Source organism: Tamandua tetradactyla, chromosome 19 (genome assembly GCF_023851605.1).
Source record: "Tamandua tetradactyla isolate mTamTet1 chromosome 19, mTamTet1.pri, whole genome shotgun sequence".
Taxonomy (NCBI): domain Eukaryota; kingdom Metazoa; phylum Chordata; class Mammalia; order Pilosa; family Myrmecophagidae; genus Tamandua; species Tamandua tetradactyla.
The window spans coordinates 32555376-32583065 of NC_135345.1; the positions used below are offsets into that span (position 1 = coordinate 32555376).

At 34.7% G+C, this 27690-nt stretch overlaps 1 long non-coding RNA gene across 2 annotated transcripts in view; it reads left to right on the forward strand.

The window, feature by feature from the left end:
* Positions 1-18285, forward strand: part of LOC143663552 (uncharacterized) — a 120055-nt gene extending 101770 nt beyond the window's left edge. For both annotated transcript variants that reach the window (XR_013166028.1, XR_013166026.1), the window contains 3 exons: positions 14681-14730; positions 15653-15714; positions 18101-18285. This is a non-coding gene — a long non-coding RNA (uncharacterized LOC143663552). The remainder of the gene's footprint in view (positions 1-14680; positions 14731-15652; positions 15715-18100) is intronic.
* Positions 18286-27690: the final 9405 nt, after the last annotated feature.

The window sequence follows — 27690 nt, forward strand, 5'->3', positions numbered from 1 at the left end:
CTTCCTCAGGCCATTCAGTTCTAGCGAAATTCCTGAATTCCTAGGGAAGGAAATCACACTTTCTCTGTTTTATCTTCTTTTTTTTGTATGTTTGTTTTTTTTTTGTTTGTTTGTTTCATTTTGTTTTGGATTGAAGGAGCCAGAATATTCCAGAAAAAAACAGCAAAATACATGGAATGTGACTAAAATGGGTTTCCAATTAAAACACAGGAAGACCCTCATGTCAGTTACTGTAGTGACTCCAGAACTCAGCACAATGCATAGTCTTAGGAAGAGCAAAACAAAAGTCAGCCATGAACAGACTGATGAGGAAAAAAATATGTATCATTCAATAAATATTCTCCACTCTAAAGGAAGGGAATTTTTTTTCTAAAGAAAAAGAAATGAACATTCATGTTTCCTATTTACAATCACCCCCACCAAAATTCTACTGTAACATTAGGTTATACACTTTATTTTGTTTTCAAGTTACATTTCAGGAAACTAAAGTCATTTTTTTCCCAGCAACAGCTCACAATCCCTCATGATAACAATGTGTGTACCGTAAACCACTTCTAACCAGATCCCAATTCTCCAGTTATTGACTTTGGTTTATTGATGAAGATAACCCCCAGCTCTGCTGATGGGATAAACATAAGCAATTGAATCCGTTGACCAAAAATGAAGTCACAGTGCTTACCATTTTCTCTGCCTGATTAAAATTAATACAAGAAAATAGACCATCAGCACAACTTTCAGGAAACTGCCAAGAGTCCCAACAGTCAATTCTCAACTCAAGTGAGAAGACAATTCATTTAATACTTATCATATGCTGCCCAAACTTTCCCCCAATATCAATTATTGCACAGAGTTCAAATCCCCATGTGTTAATCTGGGACATGACCTGGTAGTGTCTATTTTGGAAAGACGTGGATAGGTCATACGTCTTATAGCATTTTCCTATATGTGGCACTGGAACGTGGGTCCCTCTTGAGTTGGCTCATGATATAATGTAGACCCATTCCAATGGGCACACAAAGAAAAAATAAGCAGAATCAGAGCTGAGTTCCCCTTTAAGAGCCAAACACCTACATCTAGAAGGAGGCTCCCCTATCTGAAAGTCCTTGATCTGTCAGGGTTCCCACTGTGGAAACCCTCAGGTCTCAAGGTTAGTTATGGGGCAGCCAGGTAGGGTACGGCTGGCTGTAGGTAACTGGAGGATGGACAGCGTAGTAGTTGCTGAAGTCGTCATCACTGACATAAGGAGCCAGCTGGTAGTAACAGGTGACGTTGGTGGCATTGGGGATGATTGTTGGTTCTGTCAGCACAGGAAAAGCCAAGCGGGAGATGACGTTCAGGGTCTGTCTCCATTCATGAACCATCAAACTTCTTATTCTTCATTGTATGTGGCTGATAACAGACCAGTAGTCAGGGACAAGCACAGACAAGGTCATGCAAACCATATTAATGATTTTGATCTTGTTTCTAAGAACTCAAAAAAGCCATTGATAATATTTTAATTAGAGGACTAATTACTCTGAGACAGTTAATTCAAATTCTGCCTTAAAATCTCATTCTATCTGTAGAGTAGAGGAAAGATTATGGAAAAGCATGGGTATATGTGATGAGTTCCATATGAGGAAAGGATGTGATACTTGCTTTGTGGAATTGGAAATGGAATCAGTGGCAAATCTGTGAAATATTTAGTAGGAAAAATCCCACAAGAGAAGAAATGGTGGGATGATCTAGGAAAGTACAGATCCAAGGCAGAGATAATTAGTCTCCAAAAAACTGGCAGTTTCTTTTTAGTCTTCTCTTTAAAAAACCCATCCATTCTGGTTTAGCATATTAGGTCAAAGTGAAGGAATACCCCATGAAGTAGTTTTCTAGTGTTAATGAATATCAGTGTATTTCTTGTTTCATGTACTTGCACCTTAATGTATTTTTTAGATCACACTGGCTGATATTTTTTCTCCATCTTATGTTTATATGTTTAATAATTCCTCCTTTTTTTTGAAGAGCTATGACTTATGTTTTGGCTTTCTAATTTAGTTCCACTTCCTAATTGATGATATTCTATCTTTACCTCATAGGTAGATAATAGATCATTTGGCAGATTTGCCTCAACTAGCTGGAATTTTGCTCATGGCACTTATTTGCCAGCATTGCTCTTTTATTATGTACTAGGAAAAAATCCTCCCCAGCTTCTGTCCTTGGTCTACTGGTCCTTTTTCCTGCTTTGAACATCAGTTGGAAATTAGTCATGGACTGCCAAATTTGATACTTTATAGCTAGTGCTTTCTATTTTGAGCCATCCTTCTGACCCTAAGTAAAACTATTTCCAATGGAATTAAAATGTTTTAGTGAAAAAGTATAAAGGCTGCTTTTTATTTCCCTTTTAGAAATTATTATAGTTATTTTTCAGCAGTAGATCTATATGTATGAGTGTTTTACATCATTATAGATGTTCCTCAGTGAGCATTGGCTAACCCTGTTTTGGTGAAATGATTGTGGGTTTTGGGTCAGTTTTGTTTGGATCCATTTTGTTTTTGACCAAACATGTAGCAAACAGCATAATTACCTATTCATATTTTATAGAATACTGCATCAAACCAAATGCATTTGCATACATATTTGTATGTATGGATAATATAACTTAGTGTAAAAAATCTCTATGCATATACTTGTCAAAGATATGAAGTATACATACATATAAGGACATGGTTTTCCCATGAGTGTTTCAGGCATGTACTAGAAGTATGTATTTTAAGTGCATTGCTTTCTAACAAATTTTTTTCAGGATCTGCACATATTTGGGACTGAAGCTCTGAGTAATAGTCTATATTATAGCACAATGTGCTGAGTGTAACACTATAATCATAAATAATATGCGTTTCTTTGACTACCTATTGCACCACATATACACAGAGAGGAAATATTTTGGACTTGAGCTAGGTGTTCTGTAATGTGACAAACATAGTCATTTCCTTAAATGTGACCTGATGGAAAACAAAAGAATTTTGGAAATAATTAGTCAGCCTATTATGCTGTGTATCAGATAAGATGCTACATTTGTCTTGTTCTGCTGACTTGAACTTATCAAGATTTGAGTATACCTTTTTTTTTTTTCCTGAAGCTCTGCTACACAACAGATGGGATGTCTAACATCCTTTTCTATTTAAAACATGCAAGTTCTAATCAACAGGAGGGTTTTAGAATGTTAAACCAGCCAGCCATAAGAAATGTGTCATGCAGTTTCCTGTCATTCTAATTAATTAGATAGCATTATTTGTTGTCCCCAATGAACCTAAATGAGTTCAGTGCTGGGATAATAGCTTTATTCTTATCAAAGGTTTGTTTTCATGTTATTCACTTGGATTGGAGGAATAAAAATTAAAAATTCCAAGAATACTCTAAAATGCACAAGAACCATAATTTTATATATAAGACAGTGTAGTTAAACTTTATTTAAAATGATTTAACTAATCTACCATTTTATAATACTTTATTTGGCAATTACAATTTCTCTAAAACCTTTAATTTTCAAAAATGGGTTAAACACTTTTATGGCAAGACTTCTTCACTATTTTTTTCTTATAATTTTCAATTACATTATGTAGACAATATGTTCTTTGTACTAGAAGCCTATTATTTGTATGCTATTCTTGTTCTTAAACTACTGATTAGAATAATTTTATGCAAATTCTTAATTAGCATCAAATCCATAAAGAAAATACAATTTATGGAATTTTGCCTTAGATATCGGGAAGCAAATGAACACAACATTAAAAGTAAAATAAAAATCAGGAGTCAAGTTAGGAGACAATGTAAATAAAAATATTTAATCGCAACCTGAGGGACATCATGTGAAATTATAAAATGGTGGAGACACGTCAAATAAAACAATAATGACAATTTCAAATTAATCAAAGGTTAGAGTGCTAATTCCAGGATATGATTCTAGTACATATGATTTCATTCTTGAACCAAAATGAATATTTACTCTTTGTTACCATCTTTAGAATGTATACACAACCAAAAAAATCTTGCTAATTACGTATTTCTCTTTTATTTTCCGTGAGTTGGCTTTAATAATCCCTGAAAATTTATTTAATCCCTTTTTTAAAATTATTAAGTTCATATTTAAGTTAAACACATTCCTTATAAAAAGTTTTATTTCTTCACGTTGTTAGACTACCCACCCCCCAAGAACAAACCTTCCCTTAGCAAACATTCCAAGAAACTCCCTCACCCCTAACTTCCAGGAGGCCCCTTGCAAAACCAAACCTGCCCCTGTTCACACCATAGTCCCATGATTGCCCTTGCATCCACCCTCCAGCAGCTGCATTCCTATGTTAGCTCCCCTTATCCAACCCCCACCCTCAGGCAGTTACAGCCCTGGTAGCACCAAGCTTATGATAACTGGTCACTTAGTCTGCAATTTCTCACTCCTAAGCTAGACAATGAAAATTGCCCACCTTCCTTTCCCTAACCCTGCCATCCGTCTATATAAGTTCTGTCCCTTTCCCTGCTCAGTGCTCTCCACCTTAGGCTTCAACCCATTTGTGCATAGCCTCACACTAAAGCTTCTTTGATTGAGATCTGGTCTCTTCTCTTACCTTCCAGTTGAGAAACTTACCAAACCCAAACTCTTATTTTGTGTAAGTTTAAAATGTAAATGCTTATGTTAATGATTGATATAATTGCTAATGATAAATAAGATCTAACGTATATTTGATATGGCTTGTATGAAGAGATTCATGTAAGCAATATTGCCAACATGTAGAAGTAACTGGTCTCTGTGATATCTTTTAAAAGTTGCCACAGACCTCCTTCTATTATTGCCTGGAAAATCTTTCCCCAATACTGTGCCATAATTAGATATCCATTTGTTAGGGATATGTATTTTATCTTTGATAGCATTTTAAAATGTCCATCAACCACTGCTTTCTCTCCAGTACATTTCTTTCAATCAAATGCCTTCTTAATTTTCAGAGTCCACATAAGCTGTGCTCATGGAATCTTACTTTATTCTCACAGTTGTAGTTAAACTATCCATTCCACAATATGTTCAAGCCCAGTTTTCACATGCTGCTGTTATTATCTTTGCATGTCAGCAATGTCTACTGGGCAGAGGCCAGTAAGCCTTTTCTGTAAAGGGCCCGACAATAACTATTTTAGATTTTGCGTGTCATACAGTATCAGTCACAACTTTGTCATGCAGAAGCAGTCACAAACAATATGTATTTAAATGACCAGAACTGTCTTGAAACAAAAATTAATATACCTGTTTTTGTAAATTTATCCCACAGGCTATTGTTTGCTGTCTCCTCTATTAAACTATAAGTTCTTTGAGGGCAGGAGCTATGTTTTATTCATCATATTAACCACATGTTCTATCACAGTTCTTTGCATAAAAAAACGTTATTGAATTAATGAAAAGGGATGTCGTGACTGCAGCATAACACTGGATAGTCAGTTGTGCAAGTGGTGGGGAGTAGAGAATGTGAGAGGACAGTGATTCAGAGAAAAGACCACAAGAGTAAAAAACTGCTAATGCTTTCATTTTAAACAAGTTTCCTGATTCAGAAATTGTATCAGAAGCAAAAATTTAATTCAATAATAATTTATAGTGCAATTTTTTTAATGAGAATTCAAAGTTCTTTTTCACAAGGAGCACATATTAGAGCTGTGTAGGAAGACAATATCCCAAGTGCACTAATAAAGTGGTCATCACAGATCTATTCTAACACAGCAATGCAAGGAGCACTTCCCCTGAGCTCCGAAGAGGATGTGTTATGTGCTGTCAATCTAGGGACGAGAAGGATTCCTGATGGTTCAGAACAGTTAGACTTCTGGATTGTAGGATACTGGTTTGTGTTTTAATTTGCCCATGCTGCTACAAAGTAGCATAGACTAGTTGAGCAAAAAGATTCCTAGGAATTTATTGTCTTACAGTTCTTGAGGCTAGAGGTCCAAAGTCATGGTTTTGAATGGGGCCATCCTTCTTCTGGAGTCTACAGGGTTCTGGTTGTGGCTTGTCACAACCCATAACTGAATCTCTGCCTCTATCAAATGGCTGCATCTCTCTTTCTCTGTCTCTGTCACATTCTTCTGTATCTCTTTCCAAATGTTATCCCCTTATGAGGATTCTAGCCATGTTGGATCAGGATCCATTCTAATTCATTTTGGCACCATCTTAACTAATAACATCTTCAACAATCTCCTTTACATGTGAGTTCACAATCATGGACTGGAGATTAGAATTTGAGCGTGCTCGTCTGGGGGACATGATTCAATCTATATAAAGACTCCTACTGAAAAAAAGAAGAAAGGGAAGGAGGGAGGGAGGGAGGAGGGAAGGAGGGAAAGAGAGAAGGTTAGAGGGATAGAAAGTTAGAGGGAGAGAGGGAGAAAAAGAGAGGTATAGAGAAGGAGGGCGGAAAGAGAAGAGGGAGGGAGGAGGAGGAACTGCTGCTGTTAGCTTCACTTTATAAATCCATTAATAACAAAAGCATATGTATAATTGTAAAATTTGAGGATATCGTCGTGTTTCTGCAAAAGATGCTAGTAAGTTATGTTGTACGAAGGATTGCATTTCCTTAGTAACTGACTTAATTCTAGAACTGAATTTCCTGTCAAGATTTTGCTTTAAATAAATCAAAGATGTGATTAGTGTTGCATAATGCAGACATACAACTGCAAAATGCTGTGTCCATTCATGATAATATACCTAGTTCCACAAAATGTAAAAGTATAATTTTGAAAACTTCAGTTTTGAAAACCATGAGTTTAAGGTGATGGAAGAGACAATAGCTGAAAATCTAGTAGGGCAGTAGAAAATATGAATCTAGAAGTTGTATGTCAGATCAGGAGGAAAAACATTGCTTTGGAAGTCATGGATGCAGAGATATCATTTGACAACATTAGAGTGGATGGGCTCTCCAAGGCACAGCATAGAAGGGAAGACTTGACTTTCCTGAAATGGAAATGGTGGAGTAGAGGGTCCCTTAGCCAGGCATCATGCAAAGTGAGGCCTATATTTTATCCTGGCTTTGAACAAAACATATGTATTAGATTGCTTGATTGACTCTATAGATTTAATTATCCTATCTGGAAATTGAGAGAGGTGAATAGAAAACCTTCAGATTATTTTTAGCTTCAAAGGTATTCATTTATATATGATGCCTAGTTCAATGGAAATGAGTTCATATGTCACAAAATTTCATAAATGAACTTATACTAATATTTCTATTACAGTAAACCTTATAAGAATATTTAATTAGTACTTATATTTTTTTCTTTTTCAAATTTATATAGGTTTCATAAAGATTTAAGTTCCCTTAAGAAAGATATCCAACCAGTTAAGTTATTCTATTGTCTCTTTTATATCTCGTATGCTTTTCTCAAATAAGTAAATTCCTTCCAAGGCATCTCCCACTTGAGATGCTTGAAAGTACTCTAATAATTACAATATAATGCTGGTAATGATGATACTGCTATTTATCCAGCTAGAAAGCAGATTTGTTAATAACTCATGACAAATGCCACAATTTATCATAAGAAGTTGAAATACAATTCTACATGTTTGTCCTTATTAATAGTAGTTTCAATCTAATTATTATCAGTTAGGGTAAGACATTTGAACTCATTTGAACTCACAGTATTTCTTAGCTCTTAAAGAATGATCAGTCAGTAGATCTTAGTTGCTCGGTAATGATCTGCATAATTTCAAGTAAAAAGAAAATAGTAAATAACAATGCTAGCATCTGTCATAACAAAACTATCAATTAGATGATCACTCCTACCAATTTACTTGAAAATAAAATTTAACCAGACTATGCCAAATGAAGATGTCCTATTCACTGATGATAAAGAAATTGGATATTTCATTATTTTCTTGTTATTTAATTAAAAAAAAAAACAAAAACAAATGAAAGTAGATGATATGGAAAGAGGAGGGGAGAAAATGCAAAATGTGTGATACAGGCAAATTTAGATCAGCTCCTAAGGGTAGGACAGATTTTCTGGGATAACTGGTAGACAAAATGAGATCCTCTGGAACGTTGGTGTCAAGACTGTGATAGTTACTTTTTGCCATAGGACTACACAGATATAAAGACACAGTTAGGAAATGTAGAGAAGCATTTGATACTTGGCTTTGAAAAACAATTGTCAACAAATGTACTTACGGAAATAATCACGTATACTACTCATGACTGCCCTTGTCCAACTGCAAATCAATTCACATTGACAGTAAAGCAATCCGAACTAATTTCTACATTTTTAGGGACTAGCGTGTAGAAATGCAAGGTGAGTAGACTCCTCTCATATTGGCATGGAAAACATAGGGGGCATTTTCCTTTTGTTTTTCTGTATAAAAAATTACCACAAATTTAGCACCCTAAATCACCCATTAGCTCACATTTCTATAGGTCAAAAGTCCAGCCTGGTGTGGGTTAGTTCTCTGCTCAGACTATCGCAAGCCTGAGATCAAGGTGCTGCCCAGGCTGAGTTCTAATCTGGAGGCTCTGGGGGAGGGGTAAATCTGCTTCCCAGCTCATTTTTGTGGCAGAATGCAGTTCTTTGCAGGTAGAGGACTGAAGTCCGCAATTCCCTGAGAGTTGTTGCCAGGATCTACTCTCAGTTCTTAGAGGCTGCCCCTGTCAGCAGCAGACAGTGAAAAGGATCTTTGCTTCCTTCCAGGCCAGTCAGAGTGTATATTTCTGACTTGGTTTTCATTGACTATGTTATTACGTCAAGGCCACCCAGACAATCTCCCTTTTCCAAGGTCACATATGCCATATAACATAACTTAATCAGGGGAGTAAAATTCATCAATTTCTCCATCCAAGAAATCATAGAGGGAGTCATTTTAGAATTCAGTTTACCACAGGAATTCTGGAGTTTGATATCAGGTCTTCATGTCTTATCTCTGCCCCTTTCCACGTACTTGATTCTTCTTTCCTCAGTTTTTTTCATCTGAAAATTTGGTATAATAATACTGTTGTCAGGAAAAGTAAATGAGGTGGTTCTTATACAGTGCTTGGTGATACTCAAAACATGTTAGCTATTGCCATTGACTTAAAGAATTCTAGAATTCAAAAATGTGAAATTTGGGTACAATTTAGAACCTAAATATTACCCAGGCAACCACTTCATTGCTCTATCTGAGAAAGAAAAGATCTTTTATAATACCTGTGGGAAATCTGGCTAATGAACTTGTTGACAAAGAATACATTCATCTCCAAAGATAAAAATAAATGGAATTTTTAAGGTTAAATATAAGTTTATCTGAAATTTAATGTGTACATTAGATTTACATTATCACCCTTAAATAAAATGTGACTCCACTTATAATTCAAATTGACCCAACTACAGAAAGCCAAACTTAAACAATTCCACAGACGTGTTATTTTGACAGTATATAATAATACATGTTTACAACATCAAACCTTGCAGTTATTATCTGCCCTTTCTCTCTTCCTTCCAGGATCATTCAGTGCTAACTCATAAAACTGGTGACTGGTCTGGCTCAAACCTGTACACTTTTCTGGTTTCTCAATATCAGATATCTTCAAGGAAAACAATTGCCAGTCTCTACTGAAGTTTTTCCTTAATCTCATATGGTTCATGCTGTCTATCATGGTTATAACCTGAGTCAGTTTGAAGAGCATGTGAAGTGAATTCAGAAATACCATGGATTTGAATGCTGTTGTAAAATATACAAGTTCTACTTTCTATTAGTGTACTAAAGCCCTGACTTGATTAACTGGTCAGCCATTCTAAGAGCTGGGAATTTGTTGATACCAGAAGCAGTGGATTTAATAATAAAAGTATAGATATATATAAAAAAAAGAAAATTACTGGTATTGGACCCTGATGGTTCACTCTGTTCACCCGTTAGGGAACTTCTTTCATTTGTTTAGTTGTTTCATTTTTTTCAGGATGCTGGTTTCTGTGCCAGCTTTAGATTTCACCCAAGCTATTTGCACAAAACACCTTCCCCTATACAAGCATATCATTCTCCTTTCAGCTCTCAGACCTGTAAGGTTCTTTAGACCCATTGTTCTTACACAGGTCATGCCTGTCTTTGTCTATAGATTTATTAGTAAACGTGGCATAACTGCACACAATTAAATTAGAAATAATCAATACTGACATAAGAGCAGATAAAACTATTTTATTATTTTAGTCCATTGGCAAAACATTGAAAACATTTTTGCTTGGTTCTGTTTGAACTTTGTTTGTATGTTTGTTTATTGAGGGGCTATTAAATAAAATTTTTCAGCATACCAACAAAAATCTGTAGTTGAATTCTGTTAAGATGGACTAAAACATTGCGTAGATTATATTTTCAATACTGTTGGTTTTCTTTAGCTGTACCTAATGAACATCGGTCATTTATGCTGCTTATATAAGAAATTAGAATATCTATGTATTTCTGTAACCATGTAAGGAAATTCTAGCCTGTATTACTCAAAATATTGTCCACAGATTTAATAATCACTTGGGGTGTTCATTGAGTTTTCTTGTTTTAATACAAGTGTTCAAGTGCCATTAAATTCACATTGAATCAGATATTTGGGTCTGACTAGCTCACGAGATGATTTCAGTACTCAATGTGAAAAACACTGCCTAGGAATATGATGACAAAAATTCAACAGTCCTTATATAAAATGATGTGAAAACCAATATATACTTCTGTCTGACTATGAGTCAAATCATTTTGTACCATATGTAATTAAAAACATAACACACCGATTAACAGACATTCAAGACATTCTGAAATTCCAAAAATTTCTGCTTCTTTCTGAGCAGTAATCTTTGCTTTATTATCGTGTCAATCACACAAAATAAGAGATCTTTATATGGATGCTGTGAAAAAGGAAATGAAAACATTTAGACCTGGCTTGGGTCATGGCATAGAACTTTTTGGGGTCACCAAGGTTTAAATAATCATATCCCACTGAGAAATGACTGGTATCAGCTGTCAATCTCACACTGTGGTTTCTTTTTCTTAATTTTAAAAGCATATATGAATGCATGTCTCAAAGCCTAGCGCAGGACTGACCCAGCTGGAAACAGAACCGTGATGTGGGGGTAGCATCATATTGAAGGATTCAGAAAAGGTAGGGTAGGAATGCATAGCTTCATTACAAGGTAGTTCGCAGAGAGGCATAAAAATGTATACACAAAACAAACTGTGTAGCCTGAGCAGTTATATAAATCATGCTGATCTAACAAGCTTTAGGAAACAAAGTCAGTCCCTTATCTTGTCTCTGAAGACTTTCTCTGCCTTTTGGTTGAACCCCTCTCTTCCCAGGCAGAGTTGACATTAGACTTCCCACCAACATTAATCTCCGATAACCCAGTAGCAAAGGTAAATTCAGTCAAGGCATTACTGTCTTCTTGGGGAATTGGAGGGTGAGCTACAATGCCTATGCAGCAAACCTGAGTAAAACAAAATGAGAAAGATAAACAATCACTGATACATTCTTCCCCCACAAACAGGCTCTCATCAAGTTGCTACAGACACAGCATCCCAAAGGAGGAACTCGCCAGAAAAACACAAATGAAAAAATAAGACCTATTCACAATTTCCGTGTTTGTTGAGACAAAGTAATTACAGAGCCATCAGGTCCAATTACAAAGCACACAAAGTCAATTGTCATAAAGTATTTAGAAAGCCAAGTAGAGAAGAGATTTGACCAGCGTCCTTCTATTCAATTGAACCCAGCTCAGGGGCCTCTAGCCTCTTGTTTGTAAAAGTCAGACAATGCACTCTATAATTGCATTGCTTGTTCACTCTGCCTTTAAACATTTATCACAGAGAATTAAATTCTCTATGGCATCTTCACTTCTTGCTCAGAAAAAGCTGATGATTTGCCCTATTCCCATGTCAGGGATTTCCCCATCCTTTCACAACTTCATGTCTCTTTAACATTTTAACCTAGGTAATGCACATATCAATCTAACCTTGCTTAATGGATTTGCGTAAACAAAATGCATTCCCAACAGATGCACACACACAGGGTCTATGATTCCAGATGCTTATATTATGCTGAGAGACCAGATTTCCAGGTTGCACCAATTTTGAAGTCTGAAGTCTAAACCTGGCAATGGTTTAATGGATTATGATGAAATACTGCTTGCAGTCATTTTATTCATAAAAAAATAATCAGTGTTAGTACCCGACTAAGTTGCAATATACAAGGTTACCAAAACTTTTACACACATTACATAGTGTGATTCCTTGATTACCTATAACTTGTTTTGCTGTCTTGGGCAATATGATCTCTCTAGTAGGGGAAAAATAGGAAAAAAAATAAGAGGTTTTGTCTAAGTCTTCAAAAAGGAAGTGTGTCAATCCCCAATAAAACCCATTTCTATCCACATGATACCAACTTTCAAATTATTTGATTGAAATCAGTTTTATTTTAAACTATTGAATATTCCAAACTTGCAGAAAAATAAGCACTAAAACATAACATATATCCAGGTAGCCAACATTTATATTTAAAAAAAATAATAACGTATTTCTGAATTTGCTCATCTCTATTTGATTAACAATAAATAGTAATCATGCAGTAAGCATACATCTCCCCACCCATGTCCCTGGTCTCATTCCAAATATCACTCCTATTCTGTAATTGCTGTTTATCTTTTTCATTTATGTTTTAAAATGTAAACGTTTGCATTCGTAAGAATAAGTACTGTTCTGTGTTTTTAAGATTTACATCAATTGTATTTAATGTGCAATTTAAATTTACTTTTTTTACTTAATATTATTTATAGAGCTAAGATTTATTCAAGTTCTTAATTCAGATATTATTCAGCCATGTAGATTGTCTTATACTAGAATACAACAATTTACTTATGCACCCCCTCATGGAAAAACATTTAATTTACTTTTTGTGGTTTTTGTAAATAATGCTTCAAGGTATCATGCTATTTTAAGTATGATAGACTTATTTTCATATTAAGTAGGTAGAATAATTTATCTCTGCTTCTACTTGTTCAACATTTTCTTCACTATCTTCTGTGCTCTTCTTACAATTCTAAATATTCTTTTTTGTTTCAAATATTAGGACAAAACTCTATCTAAATTTTTATCAAATTACGTTGAATTGCCCATTAATTACTTAATTAAGGAGGAATTGACTTCTTTCTATCAATGAACATGGTACCTTGACAGCATTAACATAGATTTTCTTTTATAACCTTAAAAAATATATTTGACTTATATTACCTTGGTCCTGATGTACTTTACTTATTTTTTGTGTATATTGCTCAAGTTTGCTATTCTTTTATTAAATACTATTGCATCCATTTTCAATAGTATAATTTTCATCTATACATTATATAGATGTTAGTTTCCTTAATTCAAAGCGTTATAATACTCTTACTCTTAAATCTATTGCATTATGACCATAAAGCCATACATGGTGCAGACTATTTAGCATTTACTGCTAATCCTTTCGTGGATTTTTATGCTATCATTTTCTGCAAGGTTTCTATATGTGATTGAAAAGAGCATTTCTATAATTTTAGGGAGCAGTGTTACTTACGTGTATTATATCATTTTTAATGCTAATATTATTTACATATTCTGTTCTCACCTTTTAACCTGTCTGACCTCTCTTTTTCTAAGAAAGAAATGGCATTAACTTAATTCATTCAGTCATTCATCTTTCATTCAATTAGTCTTTATGAAGTACTTCAGTGTGTCATATGCAATATAATTGATAACAAATTCATCTTTCAATCACTCAAGCCAAAAAACTTGAAGTTATCAGTGACATACATGTCTTATCCATAAGGAAATAACAAAAATTCTACAACTGACTACAAGACTATAACTATTTGAAATGGGAAACTATTGCAGAATTTGGAGTAGAGGAAGACAACCATTTGATTTCATTTTGACAGGATACCAACTTTTGTGGAAAACATTTCAGAAGCTGTGGCAATAATCCAGATAGGAGAAGATGGTTTGGTCCTGGTGGTAACTGTGAAATGTTGAAAAATAATTGTGTTAGGTATATATTTTGAAGCCATGCATTTTCTGATGAACTAGATGTGTGTTAAAAATTTCTCCAAGATTTTATGCTTGAGCAATTGGGCAATGGGAAGGGTAGATTTGTCACCGATTTTATTCTATAGCTTTTTGCTTTTAACATTTCTCCTTGTAATATTAAATGATTTATATATTAGGATATGATGTTCTTAGACTCACATAGGTTCAGAAATGAAATAGTTTTCCCACGAATGATTTTGTTTACCATTGAGAAAATGACCCTCCTAGGTTTACACTTTGTCTCATGTTAATATTGTTATATTAATATGCCTCATAAACCTTTTACCATTCTTTACCTTTTGGTTTCAAAAAATATTGCATTTTAATGTAAATTGGCTATGTAGGTTACATATAAAATTGAAAAATTACAAGTGGTAAGTAAATTTCTTTTGCATTTATGATATCAAATTCTCAACTTCCTCACCAGGGACAATCATTGCTTTCTTTCTCTTTACGTTATTCCAGAGATGGTCTACAGCTATGCAACTACACACATGCACACAAATACACATTTTAACACAAATTATATCATACTTCACCCACCTTGAATTTCTAACTTAATACATACTGGGAAACATTTTATACTCAAATGTTACAGAGTGGCCTCATTCTTTTTTACAGACCCACTACTACTTATGAACTGCATTTCTATAATTGTACTTAAAATACAGGTAAGTATTTGCTGTTTTTCTTCAAATTTATACACTTACCATTATGTAAAGGTATTAATTCAAAGATATGAACATAGCCTAAAATTGTCAGAGGTATAATTCCTCTATAGTGAAATAGGTGTGCCATTATTAGAAGCAGGAATAGAAGAAAATTGGTCAGGAAAAAAGCAACATATGTGATATTTCCTTTCATCTCATTAAAATAATCTCTTAAATTTGTCACAGACCAGTTCCATCTACAAAATTCTAATTGAATCTGCATATTGCACCAGTATAATTGCCATATATCAAAAAATTGTGCATGGAAAGCAAATATTCAGATGTTATGTGTCCAAAATCTAATTTTGAATCTTAATTTAAATTCAATTAAGGATTCTAAGATGAACCAAAGTGTGCCTTCTCAATAAAAAAGGATGCCTCATTCTAAGTTATATGGCTGTACGGTGTCTGTAGCTTTTATTGTCTGTCAGGTATTTTACTACTCAGGAAGATGTAGAAAATGTATAGTAATGAAAATTATTCTTTTCCATAGAAAACCAAATTTATCTAGTGAAGGCACATTTGATCAAACTCCCCCCAAAAATCTAGTTTCACGTTTATGAAGCAAATTTATTTCAGATTCCTGATTTCCTATACATGCATCTACTATTTGGATTCTTCTTTGAGCCAATTTTTAAATGTTTCTGGTTTCTTCATAAATTAATGAGTTGATGACACCGCTGAAATATGTTAGTTTTTTATTTGTACTAGAGTTGATAATTCTACCTTTTAAAATGATCATTTCATAGTTCATGTATACAATACAGGGCTGGCCATAAAATTAATATTTAATGCTTTTTCCAATTTTGTATTTTTGTCACAAAATTAAGGGTGTTGCTCTATTACTTTCTTTTTATTTTTGTATTTTTTTTTACATGGGCAGGCTCTGGGAATCCAACTGAGGTCTCTGGCACAGCAGGCGAGAATTCTGCCATTGAGCCACAGGTGCGTCACTCTGCTTTATTATTTTTGAGCATTCAGTGCCGCAGTCGAAAAGTCTTTGATGATATTTACACTTCATATCTGGGATTTAGCCTTGCTTTGAAAGATTTACATAATTTATTATTTATAGTCTTTTCTTAGGATGCAATGGGCCTATTAAATCTGAAACCTCAGTTTTCTATTCACATCAGGGAAATATTTGTCTAAAATTTGTTTTATTTTTTAGCTTATTGCATCCTCTAAAAATTCCCAGTTACTTAACTTTTCTCTCATATTTTCTGATATATATATATATTTATACTTTTCTCATTTCTCTATTAATAGATTTCTAGATTGAAGTTAATCTTTCTAGATAGTAGATAATTTTTCCAAGCTCACAGATAGTGAAAAGTGACAAATGGAATTTAGAGTTCAGAAGTTTATTCCTTAATATCGAAACTTTGAAGATGTTGAGATACTGCTTTATTGTCTTACAGCACATAGTGTTACAGACAGAAATTCATAATGTTCAGAAATCAGCTATTTACCCTATTCTATCAAGGACTAAGATATCAACAAACAGATAGAAATGGAATGACCACTCTTGCCCTCCAAAGTCCCCACCCTCAGATATTCTCATTTCATTTTTTTCCCTTTTTAAGTGAAAACAAAACTATCTGATGTGATCATATAAATCTTCCCATCATAGCTTTAGCAGAACTTAAACAATAACCCTGAGATGCCTATGTAGAGAATTATCTCAACACTAGACAGGTTCTTCGATCATCTGTCTTTCGTACTGTTTTGCTCAAAAGAGACTTTGAAAACAAAAGTATAGAAGTGTATTGAACTAAAGTTCAATTGATGCGGAACAACACCAAAAAGTTACTACTCAAAAGGCCAATTTTAGGCAGGCAGTATATATAGCAGCTAGAAACAAAGGGGGTGGGTATGGGAATGGAGAGGGAAAGCAAGGGAGAGTGAGTTACATGAGTTGCTTGGGGTGGGATATCCTTGGGCCATGTTTCATTAATATTGCAACTTGGACAGGCAGGATGCCTCTGCAGGAGCAGGGCTATCTTGTGAAGATAAGTAAATGTGTTGATGTCAGCATGACTTGTTTCTTTTCTGCAGGGGCAGAGGTCTTAGGGCCGTGAAGGCTTATTGATATGTCAGTTTGACTCAGTTGTCCTCTATTTCTTCTTTTTAGTTCTCTGGATAAAAAGGAAGTTCTGGCATATCAAGTTGATTAGCAACACTATTAACCATTCCATTTGCACAGTACAGAAAATTGTTGATGCTTAATAAATAGAACCACCAACGAATACACAAATTCGGGCAAAAATTTCTCCAATTAGAGAGAAAGTAAGGGTGAGTCAGGCATGGCTGCAGCATATTAGAGGGAATTAAACATTTGTTAGAAATCCAATAAAAGCTCTGTTATTAAAAGCTGTTATTTGAAAAAAAGCATAAACAAAATGAAAACAGAGTAATTTGAGTGCTGAAGCAAGAAGCCTAATGAAAATGCAGGCCATAGGATTTGGAAAATAAGGAAAATATTATTGAATAGACCAGAACCATTTCCTTAGCTATGCCAGTTATGACTGATACTTAGTGAGAGAGCTGGCATAAAAAATTAGAACCTTGTGTACTTCCTTCATATGTTGTATATAAAAGCGTTATGAACTATACGTGTCATCATTCTTCCTCCAAATGTTAATCCAGTCATCCTTTTTTTAGTCTTTGAAAAATTCTGAATAGGGAAAGAAAGAATATGCCTTATAATTTGGGATTATATCGAGCTAACTATTCATTAAACATGAATGGTTTGGAGCTCACATGACACGTAAGTGAAGATTCTTCTGTCTAGTGCAGAAGAAAGCAGAAGAGTATGGGTAGGGGACAGTGAAATGGGATTTTGGGGAATTCACCTAAGAATTTTGTCGTAATGCGTGTCTTTATATAGCAATTATACCAGCATAAGACAATCTCTAGGTATAACTCCCATGCATTTGATAATTGATTGTTAAAGAATACATGATTTACCTTGATATGTGACCACCAGTAAGTTTCTTTATCTCTTTGTACTATAGAATGTTCATCAAAAACATGGGGATTTTGATGACATCAACTCAAAGAGTTTTTATTAAGATTAAAGGAATATAAAGGTGATTTGTTTATGAGTCCTGTGAAACACTTACCAAATGGCTGTTAGCTCACTAAAAATGTGTATGTTCTTACATACTTTTCCAATGGGTGCCTAATTTTGTCACTTGGGTTTGAAATAATATGTATACCAACTTTTACTGGTACCTTTGAATTGTGGTAATTGTCTATGATTTTCCTTTTCTAATTTGGATTTTTCTAACCCTTTCTGGTTTTTCTTTCTTCTTTTCCTTCTCTGTGTTAGATTCTTCTCAAGGACTGAAGTAGTCAGGAGGTGAATGTTCTGTCTTGGTTTAACTAGTCCCACAGGCGTACTTCAGAGATAGAAAAGGAGAAGCATAAGACGCAGTGAAGGACAACGAGAAAAAGGACTACACATGGTGAAAATCAACTTATGAGCCTTGGTCCCTTGAGAAACATTATAATATACTGTACTGAAGATTAATGGGCTATTTCTGAAAGTTTGAATTTATGAGTTCGTATTAAGTGAAAAATTCAGTTCTGACAGATACTGGTAATATGCCACATAAAAAACGCACAATCCTTGTAATTTTGGTAATCCTTGGTATGTGGTTCACCTCACATACTGCTTCATGCTAATTCTACCAGTGGGTCTTGTTTCAAAATTTTAGAATCTAGTCATAGACAGAAACAGGATTAACAGCAACAGTTTTATTTTTAAAAAATCAGGAATCTATCCAAGAATTTTTCTCAGTTCCATCGGGGATTTCATTAAAAATGCCTACTATAAATGTAGACAGATAATAACATTTAGCAAATGTGTTTGAATTCATTTAAATGCTATCTTTTTACCAGATAATTGCAAGCCTACAATATGTCATATTACAGTAAAATGAATCTTTTTCAATTAGCGTCTGTAATCTAATAAGGAATTTACTTTCACACACACATCTATTATTATTATTCAAGGTCAAATATGAAAGTCTCCCAAGAAAGTTTTAACATAATTTGAATCAGAAAATTTCAATTTGAAGGGTCAGATAAGTCTTTATCCTGGAAGTGATGTTTGATTTCCACAAGAGCTTGAGAAATAATTTTTTAAAATGTCTTACAAACTTTAAGCAAGCTGAGAAGTTACTCTCCCTCTATTCCAGGAATATATAAAATTAGGTTTTATGCTTTTTTTTTTTTAAAGACACTCACTGAAAAAGATTCCTAGTATAAAATATTCAAACAAAGAGTCATTTATATAGTATATATAAAATGCTCATTCTTTTCAATGGATAGAACATTTCCATTATTAAATCACTATAATTAATGCCTAGTAATAAGTCTAAGCGCATTTTCTGTCAGAGGAAGGAAATATCAATCATAAGTAGTTTCAAGTACTTACTCCAAGTTCAATACCAACGAATAAAAATGTGCTTGGCATTTTTAAGTAGGTGAGTGCTTTTATATCATATGAACTTAGAACATTGGGCTGGAATAGAACTTAAAACCAGCTAACAAAAACTTCCCCTAATGCAGAGATGATACAATTCAAGCAATGGAGGTTACATGACTCATGTAAGGTCCTTCAGATAATTGGTCATATTAGACCCTTAAAAGCAAATTTTCCATTCCCCAGGCTGTTGCAATGTTCAGTAAACTAAAAATAATAGGATTCATACAAGGGAGAAATATTTTATTTTCATTTAGAGATCATACCATTCTACACATGCAATCATTAATTCTTAACATCATCACATAGATGCATGATCATCATTTCTTAGTACATTTGCATTGGTTTAGAAGAACTAGCAACATAACCGAAAAAGATATAGAATGTTAATATAGAGAAAAAAATAAAAGTAATAATAGTAAAATCAAAACAAAACAAAACAAAACAAAACAAAAACCTATACCTCACATGCAGCTTCATTCAGTGTTTTAACATGATTACTTTACAATTAGGTATTATTGTGCTGTCCATTTTTGAGTTTTTGTATCTAGTCCTGTTGCACAGTCTGTATCCCTTCAGCTTCAATTACCCATTGTCTTACCCTGTTTCTAACTCCTGCTGAACTCTGTTACCAATGACATATTTCAAGTTTATTCTCGAATGTCCGTTCACATCAGTGGGACCATACAGTATTTGTCCTTTAGTTTTTGGCTGGATTCACTCAGCATAATATTCTCTAGGTCCATCCATGTTATTACATGGTTCATAAGTTTATCTTGTCTTAAAGCTGCATAATATTCCATCGTATGTATATACCACAGTTTGTTTAGCCACTCTTCTGTTGATGGAGATTTTGGCTGTTTCCATCTCTTTGCAATTGTAAATAATGCTGCTATAAACATTGGTGTGCAAATGTCCGTTTGTGTCTTTGCCCTTAAGTCCTTTGAGTAGATACCTAGCAATGGTTTGCTGGGTCGTATGACAATTCTATATTCAGCTTTTGAGGAACCGCCAAACTGCCCTTCCACAGTGGTTGCACCCTTTGACATTCCCACCAACAGTGGATAAGTGTGCCTCTTTCTCCGCATCCTCTCCAGCACTTGTCATTTTCTGTTTTGTTGATAATGGCCATTCTGGCGGTGTGAGATGATATCTCATTGTGGTTTTGATTTGCATTTCTCTAATGGCCAGGGACATTGAGCATCTCTTCATGTGCCTCTTGGCCATCCGTATTTCCTCTTCTGAGAGGTGTCTGTTCAAGTCTTTTCCCATTTTGTAATTGGGTTGGCTGTCTTTTTGTTGTTGAGATGAACAATCTCTTTATAAATTCTGGATACTACACCTTTATCTGATATATCATTTCCAAATATTGTCTCCCATTGTGAAGGCTGTCTTTCTACTTTCTTGATGAAGTTCTTTGATGCACAAAAGTGTTTAATTTTGAGGAGTTCCCATTTATTTATTTCCTTCTTCAGTGCTCTTGCTTTAGGTTTAAGGTCCATAAAACCGCCTCCAGTTGTAAGATCCATAAGAGATCTCCCAACATTTTCCTCTAACTGTTTTATGGTCTTAGACCTAATGTTTAGATCTTTGATCCAGTTGAGTTAACTTTTGTATAGGGTGTGAGAGATGGGTCTTCTTTCATTCTTTTGCATATGGATATCCAGTTCTCTAGGCACCATTTATTGAAGAGACTGCTCTGTCCCAGGTGAGTTGGCTTGACTGCCTTATCAAAGATCAAATGTCCATAGATGAGAGGGTCTATATCTGAGCACTCTATTCAATTCCATTGGTCGATATATCTATCTTTATGCCAATACCATGCTGTTTTGACCACTGTGGCTTCATAATATGCCTTAAAGTCAGGCAGCGCGAGACCTCCAGCTTCGTTTTTTTTCCTCAAGATGTTTTTTAGCAATTCGGGGCACCCTGCCCTTCCAGATAAATTTGCTTATTGGTTTTTCTATTTCTGAAAAATAAGTTGTTGGGATTTTGATTGGTATTGCATTGAATCTGTAAATCAATTTAGGTAGGATTGACATCTTAACTATATTTAGTCTTCCAATCCATGAACACGGTATGCCCTTCCATCTATTTAGGTCTTCTGTGATTTCTTTTAGCAGTTTTTTGTAGTTTTCTTTATATAGGTTTTTTGTCTCTTTAGTTAAATTTATTCCTAGGTATTTTATTCTTTTAGTTGCAATTGTAAATGGGATTCGTTCTTGATTTCCCCCTCAGCTTGTTCATTACTAGTGTATAGAAATGCTACAGATTTTTGAATGTTGATCTTGTAACCTGCTACTTTGCTGTACTCATTTATTAGCTCTAGTAGTTTTGTTGTGGATTTTTCCGGGTTTTCGACGTATAGTATCATATCGTCTGCAAACAGTGATAGTTTTACTTCTTCCTTTCCAATTTTGATGCCTTGTATTTCTTTTTCTTGTCTAATTGCTCTGGCTAGAACCTCCAACACAATGTTGAATAATAGTGGTGATAGTGGACATCCTTGTCTTGTTCCTGATCTTAGGGGGAAAGTTTTCAATTTTTCCCCATTGAGGATGATATTAGCTGTGGGTTTTTTCATATATTCCCTCTATCATTTAAGGAAGTTCCCTTGTATTCCTATCTTTTGAAGTTTTCAACAGGAAAGGATGTTGAATCTTGTCGAATGCCTTCTCTGCATCAATTGAGATGATCATGTGATTTTTCTGCTTTGATTTGTTGATATGGTGTATTACATTAATTGATTTTCTTATGTTGAACCATCCTTGCATACTGGGATGAATCCTACTTGGTCATGATGTATAATTCTTTTAATGTGTTGTTGGATACGATTTGCTAGAATTTTATTGAGGATTTTTGCATCTGTATTCATTATAGAGAGATTGGTCTGTAGTTTTCTTTTTTTGTAATATCTTTGCCTGGTTTTGGTATGAGGGTGATGTTGGCTTCATAGAATGAATTAGGTAGTTTTCCCCCACTTCGATTATGTTGAAGAGTTTGAGGAGAGTTGGTACTAATTCTTTCTGGAACGTTTGGTAGAATTCACATGTGAAGCCGTCTGGTCCTGGACTTTTCTTTTAGGAAGCTTTTGAATGACTAATTCAATTTTCTTTACTTGTGATTGGTTTGTTGAGGTCATCTATGTCTTCTTGAGTCAAAGTTGGTTGTTCATGTCTTTCCAGGAACCCGTCCATTTCCTCTAAATTGTTGTATTATTTAGCGTAAAGTTGTTCATAGTATCCTGTTATTACCTCCTTTATTTCTGTGAGGTCAGTAGTTATGCTCCTCTTCCATTTCTGATCTTATTTATTTGCATCCTCTCTCTTCTTCTTTTGTCAATCTTGCTAAGGGCCCATCAATCTTATTGATTTTCTCATAGAACCAACTTCTGGCCTTATTGATTTTCTCTATTGTTTTCATGTTTTCAATTTCATTTATTGTGCTCTAATCTTTGTTATTTCTTTCCTTTTGCTTGCTTTGGGGTTAGCTTGCTGTTCTTTCTCCAGTTTCTTCCAAATGGATAGTTAATTCCTGAATTTTTGCCTTTTCTTCTTTTCTGATATAGGCATTTAGAGCAATAAATTTCCCTCTTAGCACTGCCTTTGCTGCGTCCCATAAGTTTTGATATGTTGTGTTTTCATTTCATTCGCCTCGAGGTATTTGCTAATTTCTCTTGCAATTTCTTCTTTGACCCAGTCGTTGTTTAGGAGTGTGTTGTTGAGCCTCCCGTATTTGTGAATTTTCTGGCACTCTGCCTATTATGATTTCCAACATCATTCCTTTATGGTCCGAGAAAGTGTTGTGTAAGATTTCAATCTTTTTAAATTTGTTAAGACTTGCTTTGTGACCCAGCATATGGTCTATCTTTGAGAATGATCCATGAGCACTTGAGAAAAAGGTGTATCCTGCTGTTGTGGGATGTAATGTCCTATAAATGTCTATTAAGTCTAGTTCATTTATAGTAATATTCAGATTCTCTATTTCTTTGTTGATCCTCTGTCTAGATGTTCTGTCCCTTGATGAGAGTGGTGAGTTGAAGTCTCCAACTATTATGGTATATGAGTCTATTTCCCTTTTCAGTGTTTGCAGTATATTCCTCACGTATTTTGGGGCATTCTGATTCGGTGCGTAAATATTTATGATTGTTATGTCTTCTTGTTTAATTGTTCCTTTTATTAGTATATAGTATCCTTCTTTGTCTCCTAAGTATTTCTTTATTGCTTTTTTAAAAGAGAGACAAATTGTGATAGAAACTATTTTTTTACATAATGCTTATTATTCCATTTTTTGGAATTGGAACAAAACTGAAAAGCGAAATTACGTTCTTTTTCAAAAGAGTAGAAATTTAATTTATTAACTGTTTTTGTATTTTTTTCAAATGGAAGCTGCTTTTAAGGACAAATTCAAAACTTTAGTAAAATATATAGGTTAAGACAATTTTTTTTCATAAGAAATGTGTTTACAGCCAATGTGTCATTGATATACTTGATACTTGACCCCACTAATCGAAGCATACAGAAAACATATAAGTTTAAAAATCTTTAAAATTGGAAGAAGCAGTCTAAAAGTGTGTTTACAAAACTATTATGTCAAATAAATTGTAAGAAATTCTTAGAGACTTTTTTTTTCATTCGAAGACTAGGTATCAATGGTTGTACTCTGAAAAGAAAAACGCATCTACTTCATTGAGTAATTGAAACATGGATTGAAAGGGATCTAAAGAAATATGCAATCCAATCATCCTTCTACAGCTTTGCAAAATACAAGAACTTAAGAAAAAATAAAATTAGGTAGAGATGTTAAATTTATCATTACTCATTAAAAATATTTCATAAATATAAAAATATTAAAGCCCATTGATTGTGAACTTCATATTACCAATTAGAATTATTAAATGAGAGAAATAAGCTTAGTAACTTCTGAGATTTTGGTTAGTGCAAAGTAGAAAAGAGCTCTGGAATGAGTTCGCCCACAGTTTCACTAATGGCTCCATCTTTTCCTGGTTTTGTGACCTTGGATAACCTTAAGCTTTAGCGTCATCTGCAAAATCTGGATAACATTAAATCATATTTCTTGTGAAGATTAAGTGAAAATATTCCTTATGATGATTGGCACAATGCCTGGCCTGTGTTAAACTCAATAAATGCTCAAATATTGAAGCAATGTAAGAAAAATAAAGTACATTGAAGGGTAGTCTTTAGAGATGCAGAGTCCATTGATTTGGGAAAATAGGAACAAGGGGAAGATTCTGAAGCATAAACGTATCTTTGTGGAAAATAGTTTCCATGGGTAAAGTCAGCATCCTCCAAATATCAGAGAACAAAACATTATTCTGAGAGTAGTTAAGTGGGTTCACCTTTGCATAAAGAAAGGGAGTTGATGAATTATAGAGATAATAGTTGTACTCTACCCTTCATTGCCCTTAACCTATCATTTACTGCCGAACGTTCCAATTTGATTTCTGCCCCTTCCCTACTATTCTGCCTATTCTGGCTACAACTTCTAACTGCTAAAGTTAATGGACAATTTTCAGTACTGACCTAATTGTATCTTCATAGTATTTGTGTCCCTGTGATAACTGTCCTTCTGTTTAAAATCCCATCCTCTCAGGCACTTGTACTATTTGCATCAATTTTCATCTCTGTAAAATAATATTAAATAATAAGAACTTCATGAAAGTTCTTAAATTATTAAATCAGTTAATATTTACTAGGTATTTAATGTACCACCCAGCATATGAATAATTACTCAGTAATGGTTATTGATTGATGATTTTATAAAAACCACTATTTTTTGTTGTCTTCATATCGTATATATAGGATATGACATTATATATATATTATATATATATATATATATACACACACACACACACACACACACAGAGATTATAAGGATATAAGGGTTGACTTACATAATTGTGGGGACAAATAAGTCCAAATTCCATACACTAGTCAGAAGATCAGAGGTTGCAAACTCTGAGAGGACTGAGATTGAAGTCTTTAGTCCAAGGCTGTAAGGGAGGCCAGAGAGGAATGGAGGATGTACACTTGAGGCAGAATTTCTTCTGATTCTTGAAACCCTCGGTTTTCACTTTTAAGGCCTCCCCAACTGATAAGTGATGGCCCACCCTCACTGCTATGGGTAGTTTCTTTTACTTACAATCAGCTGACCACTGTAGAGCTAGCAGCTATTCAGTGCATCAGGGGAACACAAGCTTAGGTGCAAAAAGAGATTCCCAGCAACTGACTGCTTTATTACTGATATTACTTATATAGCACAAAGGGACCAAAAGAATGGGGGAAAAGATTTCACCACGGTCAGTCCCTTGAAGAGGCCAACTGCTTGGGTCAGCATCTATGGATGGCAGCTTTGCACGACTTGCTTCATGTCATAGATGAGGGACCCATTTGACTGATCCTTCCAGGAAGGCCAACTGTTGAAGTACTCCATTCATTTAATTTCACTTTGGAGATGAGGGAAATGCAGGACATCTGCAATGTCAAGTGCTAGGTTCCCACTCCAGTAGTCCAGTAGGGGACCCTGCAACCTTCGTGCCATAGCAAGTGGCTGGGGCTGGTTAAGATTTAAGGTCTATCCCCTCCCCCACCTGCGAAATAGTGACATACAAACATGAATCAAACAAGCACAAATGGAAACATATCAAACTTCTCCAAGAGCAGAAACCTAACAAACAGCTGCACACAGACAAGCAAGAGGGAAAAAGAAGGGGGACAGGTGAGGCTGTGAGGTGGTTGCTGAGAGTGTCCAAGACTTCTTCAGCAACAGTATATGCCTTGGTTCATATACATTTAGCTCTCTGGTAATATATTTATAGCTTGTTCAATCAATGATATAATTGTTTGACCTCTCCACTTCACCTTTTAACATTTCAGCCTATGTTTTAGCTAAATTTTGTGTACAACAGTAAAATTACAAATATATCAGTTTTTGATAAAAATTAAAACTTGAGACAAAAAGGGTTTTTGAAATCTTTAGGCCTCTCCATTCACCCCACTTCATTGCTTTCTAGAGGCATCAAGCCTGCCTTGTTCATAGCACCAGGCTTAGCACACAGAGCAGAGAAATTACTAGTTTGTTGAATGAACTAAAGTCTTGCTGGTCTTTTAAATCCTTTCAACGTAAATAACTTTTCCCGCTTTAAAGTTTCTATCTCTTCTCAGTCTTCTATTTTAGATAAAGTGTTGTAAATCATATTCTCCAAAATATAACATCTTAGCGTGTCATTGATGCCATCAAAACTTCTTCCTTTTAAATATTTACCACCATATCAATGACCATTTTTGCTCATTCATTTCCCAACTCCATTGCAATTGTCCCGAATTTTAAACATATTCTTACTTGTCCCCTCTAAGAAAGCATAAACTTCTATCAACTCTATTGCTCTCTTTAACTACTTTTCCATTTGTTTTCCTTCATTCACTATCAAATTTTCTAATAACAATTTCCATCAATGAACAACACTGAAATTTTATTTAGGTCCGCTGAATGTGGGATTGCTGTAAGAAATTCTATATCTACCATTCATTTTAAACCTCTCTGCAAACCTTTGACATTGGTACCATTTTAGCCAGTCTATAAGTCTGGAAATTGGGGCACAGAGAAGTTTAAATGATTACTCTAAAGCCATGCATTCAGTAGGTGCTGGTGTTGCAATTCTAATCAAAGTCTGATTCTGAAGAATGACCTATGGGCACCCAATGATCCAATATGACAGTTTAGGACCAGAGGTAACTCTGCAGTCACTAAGGAATCTAGGGTGTAGAGTCATAAGTGCCACATTTGCAAAACTCAGTCACAGGCAAATCCATTTCAGGTTTTCCTGACCAGGCCTAGAAGAGGCAGAAATATCTTCTGTTTATCTTACCTTCTTGAGAAATGTGTCACATGGTGTGGTAGTTTGAAGCAGTATGTACCCTAGTAAAAGATGTTCTTGAATCTAATTCATTCTTGTGGATATAAACCCATCGTAAGTAGGATCTTATGATAAGGCCAGTTCAGTCAAGGTGCGATCCACCTCAATCAGACAAAATTGGAGAGACAAAGAAAATAAACCGGTAAAGAATACAGAACCCAGCCCAGAGATTAACAGAATTCATAGGTCTTAATCCTGTTACTGGAGTCCTTTATAACAGAATGAAATTTAGACAAAAAAAGAGAAAGCCGTGGAAAGAAAAAGCTGAAATGAATGAAACCTGGAGGAGAAGGGAGAGAGCAGCAGACACTACCACGTGCCTTGCCATATGGCAGAGTTGCCAAGGATCACTGGCAGCTCGTCTTTGGGAAGACTGCATTGCCTTGATGATGCCTTGAGCCTGGACAATTTCCCAGCCTCAACATTATAAGTTCTGATTGTTTAACCAGACCAATTTCATGGAATTTGCTTTGAGCAGCCTGGGAAACTAAAG